At 40.7% G+C, this 10630-nt stretch overlaps 1 long non-coding RNA gene across 3 annotated transcripts in view; it reads right to left on the minus strand.

The window, feature by feature from the left end:
* Positions 1–1073: 1073 nt before the first annotated feature.
* LOC116084300 overlaps positions 1074–10630 on the minus strand; it is a 51961-nt gene continuing 42404 nt past the window's right edge. For all 3 annotated transcript variants that reach the window (XR_004116070.1, XR_004116072.1, XR_004116071.1), the window contains exons 2-3: positions 5471–5560; positions 1074–1164 (exon numbers count right to left, since the gene is read on the minus strand). This is a non-coding gene — a long non-coding RNA (uncharacterized LOC116084300). The remainder of the gene's footprint in view (positions 1165–5470; positions 5561–10630) is intronic.

The raw sequence follows: 10630 nt of genomic DNA on the forward strand, positions 1-10630 counted from the left end.
CATTTTCAGACTTTCCCCTCTGACAGCTATGCAGGGTTCTGAGGGCATGTGAAGCTGTGGTATGTAGTTTAGAAATCTGGCATAGGGGGATGTCACCTTCTCCCTGAGTATAGCAGTTCTGAGGTAAGAAAGACTTGAGCACACAGTCTCTATCTGAATCTCTGAGCCCTCAAGGCAGTTGGTTTCCATAGCATTTACCATGTGGTATCCAGTGGTGTTTTCTACACAGACCAGCTGAACATAATATGTTAGTAGTGGGTTAAAGCCTAGGTTGTATATCCCAGGACTAGAGACTACCAAAGCTACCCATCCGTGATAATATATATACTCTCCGGGGGTGGGGGGGCAGCATTCTTCAGTGCACACACACTTAGAGCGGATTTTGTACCAAACACTGTATTAGGTTCGCGGAGGCTACAAGAAGCAGACAAACACAGTACCTCACCTGAAGGACTATGTGGTAAGAGGAGAGAAACAAAAACAAAATCTTAGGGTTTTTTTCCACTGTGGATTTTTCTGTTTTAAACTTAATCCAAGCCAGGTGTAGAGGCACTCGGGAGGCTGAGACAGGAGGCTCATGAGTTCAAAGCTACCCTGAGCTACATAATAAGATCTGTCTCAAGAAGCCAAAGTAAGTAAGTTAGGTAAACAAATAATAGAGATTTTAAAAGGGGATATTAGCAAATCTAATCTCATAGTAATCATGAGTAATTTTTTACTCTCTTCTTTCTTCTTTCTGTTTTTTTCCTACTAGCAGGAAAATTTGTTTCTATTATACATCATTCAAATTTTTGAATGTTGTACAGTAGGACAGTGGATAAACTACTTTTTATTACTATTTTTTAAAGGTTTACTTATTTTATATATGTGAGTACACTGTAGCTGCCTTCAGACACACCAGGAGAGGGCATCAGATCCCATTACAGATGGTTGTGAGCCACCATGTGGTTACTGGGAATCGAACTCAGGACCTCTGGAAGAGTAGTCAGTGCTCTTAACTGCTGAGCCATCTCCCTAGCCCTTTTTTCTTACTATTTAAAAAAATAAGTTACAGCAAAATCACAAGCTGTATATAGTTTTCGATATTATAACCATTTATTTATTTATCACGCCATTTATTCGCAACTCAACTCAGATGGAATGTGGCTCTGTTGGCAGTGGCCCCTACAAAGGAAACCATTTTTATATTTGTTATCTACTTGCTTTTCTTAGATTGCAAGGTCTGGGTTGATTATTAGATAGCTTTACATAATAAATGTACCTGTGAACAACTTTCACTGTTTCATGAATAACAGTATCTCTTGAGCTCTTTTTGAATCACAGAACAAGCTCTTTTGGCAGTTCTACCCATGCTGAAACTCACAATTATCTTTTCATGTCAAGATCCCCGGGGTGTAGCACCGTATGTACTTTTTTCAGTGATGAAAATATCTTTACAAGGCCAAGCAGGTGTTAGAAAGAGAGAGGGGTTAGGCAGCGCTCCTTTTGGTTTTATACAGGAGTTCTTTCACACCAGAAGCCCCTCTCTACCCTGCAGTTCCCCTAAGGAGCTTATGCTGTCCAGGGGCTTTAAGGTTAGCCTATGCTCAGGGCTTCTTGAAGGAGTCCAGAAGACAAGCTTCAGTTGTATCTGATAGCATCTTGCATTGCTGTGGTGGTTTGAATAGGTACAACTCCTACAGACTCATGTGTTTGGATGCTTGGCCCATAGGGAGTGGCACTATTAGGAGGTGTGGCCTAGTTGGAGTAGGTGCGGCCTTATTGGAAGAAGTGTGTCACTGTTGAGTGCAGCTTTGAGGTCTCCTGGGCTTAAGTCGTGCCCAGTGGAAGTGCTTGCTGATAGAAGCCTGATTTGTCTGTCTCCTGAGAGGCTCTGCCAGAGCCTGACAAATACAGAGGAGAAAGCTGGAAGCCAACCATTGGACTGATCTCGGGAGTCCCTGATAGAGGAGTTAGAGAAGGGACTGAAGGAGCTGGGGGTGGGGGGGAGCGGTGGTTTCAGCCCCATGGAGGGACCAACAGTATCAACAGGCCAGACCTCCTGGAGCTTCCAGGGACTGGACCACCAACCAAAGATTACACATGGAGGGACCCGTGATGGTGGCCACATATGTGGCAGAAGATGGCCTTGCTGGACATCAGTAGGTGGAGAGGACCTTGCAAGGGTGTTTGATGCCCCTGTGTAGGGGAATGCAGGGTGAAAGGACAGGAGTAGGTGGGTAGGGAGCACCCTCATAGGGATGGGGGAAGGGGGATGGAATAGGATAGGGAGTTTCAGAAGGGGAGACCTGGAAAAAGGGGAATATTTGAAATGTTAATAAAGAAAAATATCTAATCCAAAAAAAAATTAACAAACAAAATGTAAAAAAAAAAAAAAAAAAAAAAAAAAGTTGTGCCCAGTGTGGCATGCAGTCTCCTACTATTGCCTTTGATTCAAGATGTAGAATTCTCAGCTACTTCTCCAGCACCATGTCTGGCTGCACATTGCCATGTTTTCTTCCATAAGGATAATGAGCTAAACCTCTGAAATTGTAAGCCAACCCTAATTAAATATTTTCCTTTGTAAAGTTGCTATGGTCATGGTGTCTCTTCACAGCAATGAATCCTAAGACATGTGTCAAGAACAAAAGCTCACTAGAAACACACACAGTCACCAGCTGATCAACAGCACTGTCCAAGAATATGGGAGTCGCTGGTTAACAGTGGTGTATCAAACCCCCATACCAGCAGGGCACCAGGCAGAGGACACAAGCCCAGAGTTAACAACAGGAAGAACGCCTATATTAATACCGCAGTACCCATACACAGAGAATGCTGTGAATAACAGGGTGAGACCAATAGATGGTAGTTAAAAGATGGGATAACTGCATGTGCAAAGAGAAACTGAAAAAAACGCTAGTATCTTAGATGTGTACCAGAAACAATACTCATATGTTTATAGTCCACAAGATACAGGCAGCCCATGATGCCTGGACAGTTGTTTTCCTTCTCATATGTATGTCCTTGTGGTACTGCTGTATAAGAAAAGGTATCATTCTCACCATTGTTCATTATGTATTTCACCTGCATCAGACTCGTTTAAACTACTGTCTTTACAGAAACTGTGCCACAGGTGAGAACATCTCACTCTCTTTTCTCCTTAGCCCTGGCATCTATGATCATAATTTCTGTCACTACCACTTTGTGTATGGCTTAAATATAATCAACACAATATCTTTAAGGTTCATGCAAGTTGTAGCATGTATTGGAACTTCACTCTTTTTAAAGACCTAGTAGTACTCCATTGTATGTATAGATTATATTTTATTTATCCATCTTTGCGTTGCTGGACATTTGGGTTGCTTCTACCTTCTAGCTATCATCAATACTGCTGCTAGCCATTCTCTTACCACAGTTGGGCTGCTCTTCACTGTTCCTTCCTCCTAAAGCCTCAGGAATTCTATGAGTGCATACATCAACTACTTGAGGAGGGCTTATGTTGTTTGTTCCCTGAGCACACTGAGGTACCTGTGGGATCAGTCTTGAGCTACAAATAGAACCAGACATTGATATGGTGCTTCCAGGATGAAAAAAACCCTTCATTCATAGAGCTGATACATGCTGTTAGTGTGTTCAAAGACTTACTGTATTAACAATCAAAAAAGACTTGTAGAAAAGTATGGAAAGAGGTAGGCTTTAATGTTGGAGAGCTGTGTTCGCAGACTATCAAGAGCAAGACTGAGGAGTGGACTACTCCATTGTGGAGGAGCACACAGCAAACTGTTATATTGTCGTAATACAGTTTATCTTTACATTTTAAGTCAGATCACAAAGGAGTGGCATGTGTTTAATGCATACTGGTGATGATTTGAATATGCTTGGCGCAGGGAGTGGTACTATTAGGAGGTGTGGCCTTGTTGGAGGAAGTGTGTCATTGTGGGTGTGGGCTTTAAGGCCTCATCCTAGCTCCCTGGAAGCCAGTCTTCTCCTGTTTGCCTTCAGAACAAGAAGGAGCATTCTTAACTCCTCCTACACCATGCCTGCCTGGACACTGACATCCTTCCTGCCTTGATGATAATGGACTGAACCTCTGAACCTGTAAGCCAGCCCCAATTAAATGTTCTCCTTATAAGAGTTGCCTTGGGGGGCTGGAGAGATGGCTCAGCAGTTAAAGGCACTGACTGCTCTTCCGGAGGTCCTGAGTTCAGTTCCCAGGAACCATATAGTAGCTCACAACCATCTGAAATGGAATCCAGTGCCTCTTTTTAGTGTGTCTGAAGATGATGTCTTCATATACATAAAATAAGTCTCTCAAAAAAAAAAAAAAAAAAGAGTTGGCTTGGCCATGGTGTCTGTTCACAGCAGTAAAACCCTCACTAAGACAATATTTTAATTTTGCCCTCCCCTTCCTGCCTGTCCCTCTCATTTGTTTTTTGTTTGTTTGTATTGATTGATCCCTGGCTGTCCTGGGACTCACTCTGTAGACCAGGCTGATCTCAAATTCACAGATACCTGCCTGCCTTTGCTGGGATTAAAAGTGAGCACCATCGCAGCCCAGCCTGACACTGAGACTCTTTAACAAAGGCATTTATGGCTATTGAACAGAAGCCAGTTCTGAGGGTCTCTCAAAATGGAGGAACAAGTCAGCAGGGCTTTCTACTTAGGTCACATAAGCCGCTCTCGAAGCACTCATTAAGTTGCTATAGTTATTGGCTGGGAATGTAGTTCAAGATGGAAACGTGCTTGCCTAGCATGCATAAAGCCCTTGGTTCCATCCTCACCATGACATGAATGGGAAATAGTGACACATCACAGTAATGTCAAATGCTCAAGGTCAAGGAACATGCAAGTCCAGCCTGGGATAAATATAGAGCCTTATGTAAATGTATGTGTGTTTATATGTGTGTGTATGTATGTATATACATATACACATGTGATATATGTAAGATCTATACATATTAAAATATATATATATTTGAGAAGTGTGTGTGTGTGTGTGTGTGTGTGTGTGCGCGCGCGCGCATGCACATTTGCGTGTGTGTGCATGCATGCTGCTAATTACCCTTTCCTTTTCTCTAGGAACTTAAGAAAGGCTCTGGCCAAATGTATCTTGAAAAACAGTTATAGGGCTGGTGAGATGGCTCAGCGGGTAAGAGCACCAACTGCTCTTCAGAAGGTCATGAGTTCAAATCCCAGCAACCACATGGTAGCTTACAACCACCCGTAATGAGTTCTGACGCCCTCTTCTGGTGCGTCTGAAGACAGCTACAGTGTACTGACATATAATGAATAAATAAATCTTTAAGAAAAAAAAAAAAGAAAAACAGTTATAAACTGAGTTTATCTTCTTGTAGTCTGTGCTAATTTTTCCCTTTTGCATTTAACAGCATTCTTACCTGTATCCCATTTTCTGATGGCTGGACCATAATTTCCTTTAGAGATTCCCTGAGGGTTGGCATGTAGAAGAGAAAAATACTTAAATGAAGCTTACCTTGAAACAGACAAGCAGCTCCAAGCATTTCCTGCTGATTTCAGTCTCACAGCTTTTCATGGTGGGATGATGGGTTTTTAACCATTATAACTGCATTATTCAGATAAGGAAAAGACAGCTCAGAGTGGGTGAAGTAATAAGGTCTAAGCCCAAGAAAGTCATGGTAGAAACTGGGGATGAAACTCCACAATTAGCTATGGTGCTATGCTGCTTGTTAGTACCGGGGACACGGTCACTGAATCATATGGCTTCCACTCCTCCACCTCCCCATGCTGTTTGCCATCAAAGCTCCATCAAAGCTCCAAATCTGATTGGAGTGGGATAAAGGAAGCTGGCACTGCACCTGCAAATCAAGATCTAGAAGAGTCTGTGCGTGCTCAAGTGTATTACCACCTGAACTTGCCATTTTCCCATGACCTTCATTTTCCAGAGCATTTTACTTAAGTGTCAGAACATTCTTGGGAAGTGACTAAACTCTTCTTGACTAAATCATTGGGATTTTTTTCTTTAGTGATTTATTAATTTATTTAATTAAAAATGACCTTGGGATTTTGATAGGGATTGCATTTAACCTGTAGTTTGCTTTTGGTAAGGTGGCCATTTTTACTATGTTAATCCCACCTATCCATGAGCATGGGAGATCTTTCCATCTTCTGAGGTTTTCTTCAATTTCTTTCTTCAGGGACTTGAAGTTCTTGTCATACAGATCTTTTACTTGCTTAGTTAGAGTCACACCAAGGTATTTTATGTTATGTGTGACTATTGTGAAGGGTGTTGTTTCCTTAATTTCTTTCTCAGCCCATTTATCCTTTGTATAGAGGAAGGCTACTGATTTATTTGAGTTAATTTTATATCCAGCCATTTTGCTGAAGTTGTTTATCAGCTGTAGAAGTTCTCCAATAGAATTTTCTGGGGTTGCTTATGTATACTATCATATCATCTGCAAATAGTGGTACCTTGACTTCTTCCTTTCCAATTTGTATCCCTTTGACCTCCTTTTGTTGTCTAATTGCTCTGGCTAGAACTTCTAGTACTATATTGAATAAATAGAGAGAGATTGGGCAGCCTTGTCTAGTCCCTGATTTTAGAAGGACTGCTTCAAGTTTCTCTCTATTTAATCTGATGTTGGCTGTTGGTTTGCTGTATATTGTTTTTACTATGTTTAGGTATGGGCTTTGAATTCCTGATCTCTCCAAGACTTTTAAGATAAAGGGGTGTTGGATTTTGTCAAATGCTTTCTCAGCATCTAATGAGATGATCACATAATTTTCTTCTTTGCATTTGTTTATATAGTGGATTGCGTTGATGGATTTCCATATATTGAACCATCCCTGCATCCCTGGGATGTAAAACCTGGGATGGAAAGGAGCTTTGTTGGTTAAGAGCCTACACTGCTCTTCCACAGGATTTGAGTTCAGTTTCCAGCACCCAAAATAACAACTCAATAACTCTCTTCTGGAATCTGTGGGCACCTACACTCATGTGCATGTACCCCTACCTCCACATGTATAATTAAAACAACAAAATGAATAAAAGAAAAGAAAGAAAAAAGCCTTATCGGGCATGGTAGCACAGGTCTGTAATCTCTGAATTCAGGAGGTTGAGTCAGGAGAGCAGCCTAGGCAACATAAGGATAGCTGTCACAAAATAAAACAGAGAAACAACAACAACAACAACAACAACACACATCCACATCCACACACACATGCACACTTACACACACACACATACATACCCAGTTTCATCTTTATGTGTAATATTTATACCAAATTCTACAGAAAAAATGTTTTGTGTCCCCATTTATCTTTTGCTTTTCTAGAAATTGAAACCAACATATAGTCAAATAAAAATAGATTTCCCTCCCCCCCAGGATTTAAAAACAAGGTCAGCACAATTCTAGTCAAGAATTCATTATATGGACATCAATGGTAAATTCCCTTTGCAAATTTACTCTTTTATAAGTTAATAGAAGGACAATACATAGTAATCAAACTGTACACATTTTCTATTGAAAAACTCACAGTTGATTAAAAATATTGAGTTATTTTTCATCTTATGCAAACATTTTATTGCTGTGCAAGATTGCCCTCTTGTGTTTTCTCTAGCCAAATTGAAATCACTTTTATTTAGTTTTCTTTCTAACTTTCCTAACTAAAATTAACTTGCTCCTAAATGAACTTTATACTAAATAATAAGGAATGACACAGATCAGTGTTAAGACTTGTTAAATGCGGTTACACCCTTCACATTTATAAAGACTATGCTCTAATATTAAGGAGAACCAGAATCAAGTAGAAATAGTCACATTTTATCCCCTAAATAATTTCATTTTCAATGTTTTCTAGTTAAAGTGGGTACTCATATGTTGCCAGTAGAAATGTAAATTTGGTGCACATGCATGCATACATGTGTAATCACATGCATGCACACACATGTGCACACACTATGCACACATGTGTGCATGCACATGGATGCACATACACATACTTTTTTTGTGGAACAGGCATCCAACCTTTGTCTAGGAAAGTATTCTACCACTGAGTTACCTTTTGAGGCGGGGTCTTATTGTGTAGTCCAGGCTAGCCTCAAACTCCATATTTTTTTTTTCAAGCTCTACCATGCAGGGATTATTGACTGGTACTTTTTTTTTTCAAATCAAATTAGCACTATGCATTATGAGCCTAGATTTGCTTCCAGTAATTATCTTAAAAAAAAACAATCCTCAGGATCCCCAAATTTCATGTCCAAACTGTTCATAACTTCTTTTTACAATGAAATACTTTATTTATTATACACTTTATTTTCTAATACAAAACTTTATGCATAGTGGCATGTTGAATTAGACTGTAATACAATCCACACACTGAGATGATCTATAACCATTAACATTTTATCATAGCAGCTGGAGTGCTGCTATGCTCAGTGCTGAAGAGCACTTGCTGTTTTTGCAGAGAATCGGGGTTTGGTTCTCAACACCGATAAGAAAGCTCACATCCTCTTGTAACTCCAGTTCAAGGGAACTTCACATCCTTTTCTGGTCAATGCCCACACCAGGCATGTTTGTGGTACACATGTATGCATGCCAGTGATAACACCCAAATACATAAATAAATGTTTAATTTTATATTTTAATATATACGTATATATTTTTTGGTTTTTCAAGATAGGGTTTCTCTGTGTAGCTCTGGCTGTCCTGGAACTCACTCTGTAGACCAGGCTGGCCTCAAACTCAGAAATCCATCTGCCTCAGTCTCCCAAGTGCTGGGATTAAAGGCGTGTACTACCACAGCTCAGCTATATCTTAATATTTTAATTGACATGCACTTTTTTCTATTGAGTTAAAAGCATCAGGGTGTGTGTGTGTGTGTGTGTGTGTGTGTGTGTGTGTGTGTGTGTTCAGCAATGAGCTCAGGACACAGCATCTCAGCGAGTACAGGTAGGAAAGTGGGGAGCCTGCATTAGACAAAGGTTTGTACGCCAGATACTAACTTTCCATATTTGATGCTTTAGAGAAAGAAGAAAGGAGTCAGATTGCCAGGGTGGGGAGGAGGAAGTGGGTGGGTGGGTGGGGGAACACCCTCACTGAAGCAGGGGGAGGGAGAATGGAATAGGGGGATGGGAGGACAAATAACATTTGAAATGTAAATAAAGAAAATAGCCAATGGAAAAAAAGGAGTCAGATAATGGATCCTTCCCTAAACACACAAAGAGTAAAGAAAGCAGCAGCCGTAACTAAGCACTTTGAGTGTTAGGTCGCTTGGATGAGGCTAGATACTAAATGCAATGAAGGAGTGGACAGAGTGAAGGATAGTGCTAAACTTCAACTCAAGTCACCTTGTAGGACATCCTCAGCTGGTAGGTAGCTGTCACTACCTAAGTTTTTAAACAACCCCATCTCTTACCTCTCACTGAACCCTTATCCATTTTCCAGTTTGCAGCCAAAGAACAAATCTCCCAGGGTCTCGTGGGATGAAGCTGAAAGTCTTTAGGTAGCTGGCAAGACCCCTATTGACCTGCCTTCTACCTACCCAACTCTTTTAGCTGCTCCCGTCTTACAAGGCATCCAGCTCCTCAATATACTGCTCCCTCGTGGTCACTTGAGGTAAAACAGATGTGCCTTTGGCTCAACTCATACCTGCCCTTTAAGACTCCGATGAACTAACTGTTGCTTTCTTTGGGGAGTCTTAGTGGTCCCTGCCGTACACACCCTCCCTGGAATGACTCTCCCTAGTGAAGTCCTTTATGGATGTTGTTGAGGTCTCTATGGTTGGTGCTGGGGATAGATCCAGGTTCCCGTGCATTCCGTGTCCACCTCTTCCCCCAGATCATGGTCTCAGAGAGGGAAGAACTAAGTGTTCGCTTTTCTTTTGGCAGCGGAGCAACAGTTGTCCATTACATGTAAAAGAGCAACTGAATGAATGAGGTAACCCGATCAGTTTTCGCCTCTACACACCTCCAGCAAAGCGTTCCTAGACACCAGTGTAGAGTGAAATAAGCATGAGAATCTTGTGATGATGGCGGTCCAGGGGATGCTAGGAGTACTGCATCAGAGTCAAGCCCTCAAGTTTGTTCTCTGTGTCTATGTCTCTTTCCCCCTTTCCCCCAACTCTGTACTTATTTTTAAGAAAGATTTATTTATTATTATACATAAGTACAAGATTTACTTATTATTATACGTAAGTACACTGTAGCTGTCTTCAGATGCACCAGAAGAGGGTGTCAGATCTCATTACGGGTGGTCGTGAGTCACCATGTGGTTGCTGGGATTTGAACGCAGGACCTCCGGAAGAGTAGTCAGTGCTCTTACCTGGTGAGCCATCTCGCCAGCCCTGACTCTGTACTTTAAATTTGCTTTTCAAATGTTTTATGGAAGAGAGAATGAAGGCACTGTGATACATTGATTGACTGGCCTCTAATACTTTAAGGACACCTCTTATAGTAAGAGAGTGAATAAAATAGGGTTAATCAATGATTACAAATAATCTTTAAGGACACAAGAAATATTCATATAATTTAATTAATATTAACTATTATTGATGTCCAACATATATTTAATTTTATAATTAATGGACAAAGGAGTATACACAGATTTTGAACTTTGGAATATGTTTTTTCATGTACATGAAAAAAAATTTTGAAATAGGGTTTTTTTTTTTTTTT

Source organism: Mastomys coucha, unplaced genomic scaffold (genome assembly GCF_008632895.1).
Source record: "Mastomys coucha isolate ucsf_1 unplaced genomic scaffold, UCSF_Mcou_1 pScaffold9, whole genome shotgun sequence".
In the NCBI taxonomy this organism is placed as follows: domain Eukaryota; kingdom Metazoa; phylum Chordata; class Mammalia; order Rodentia; family Muridae; genus Mastomys; species Mastomys coucha.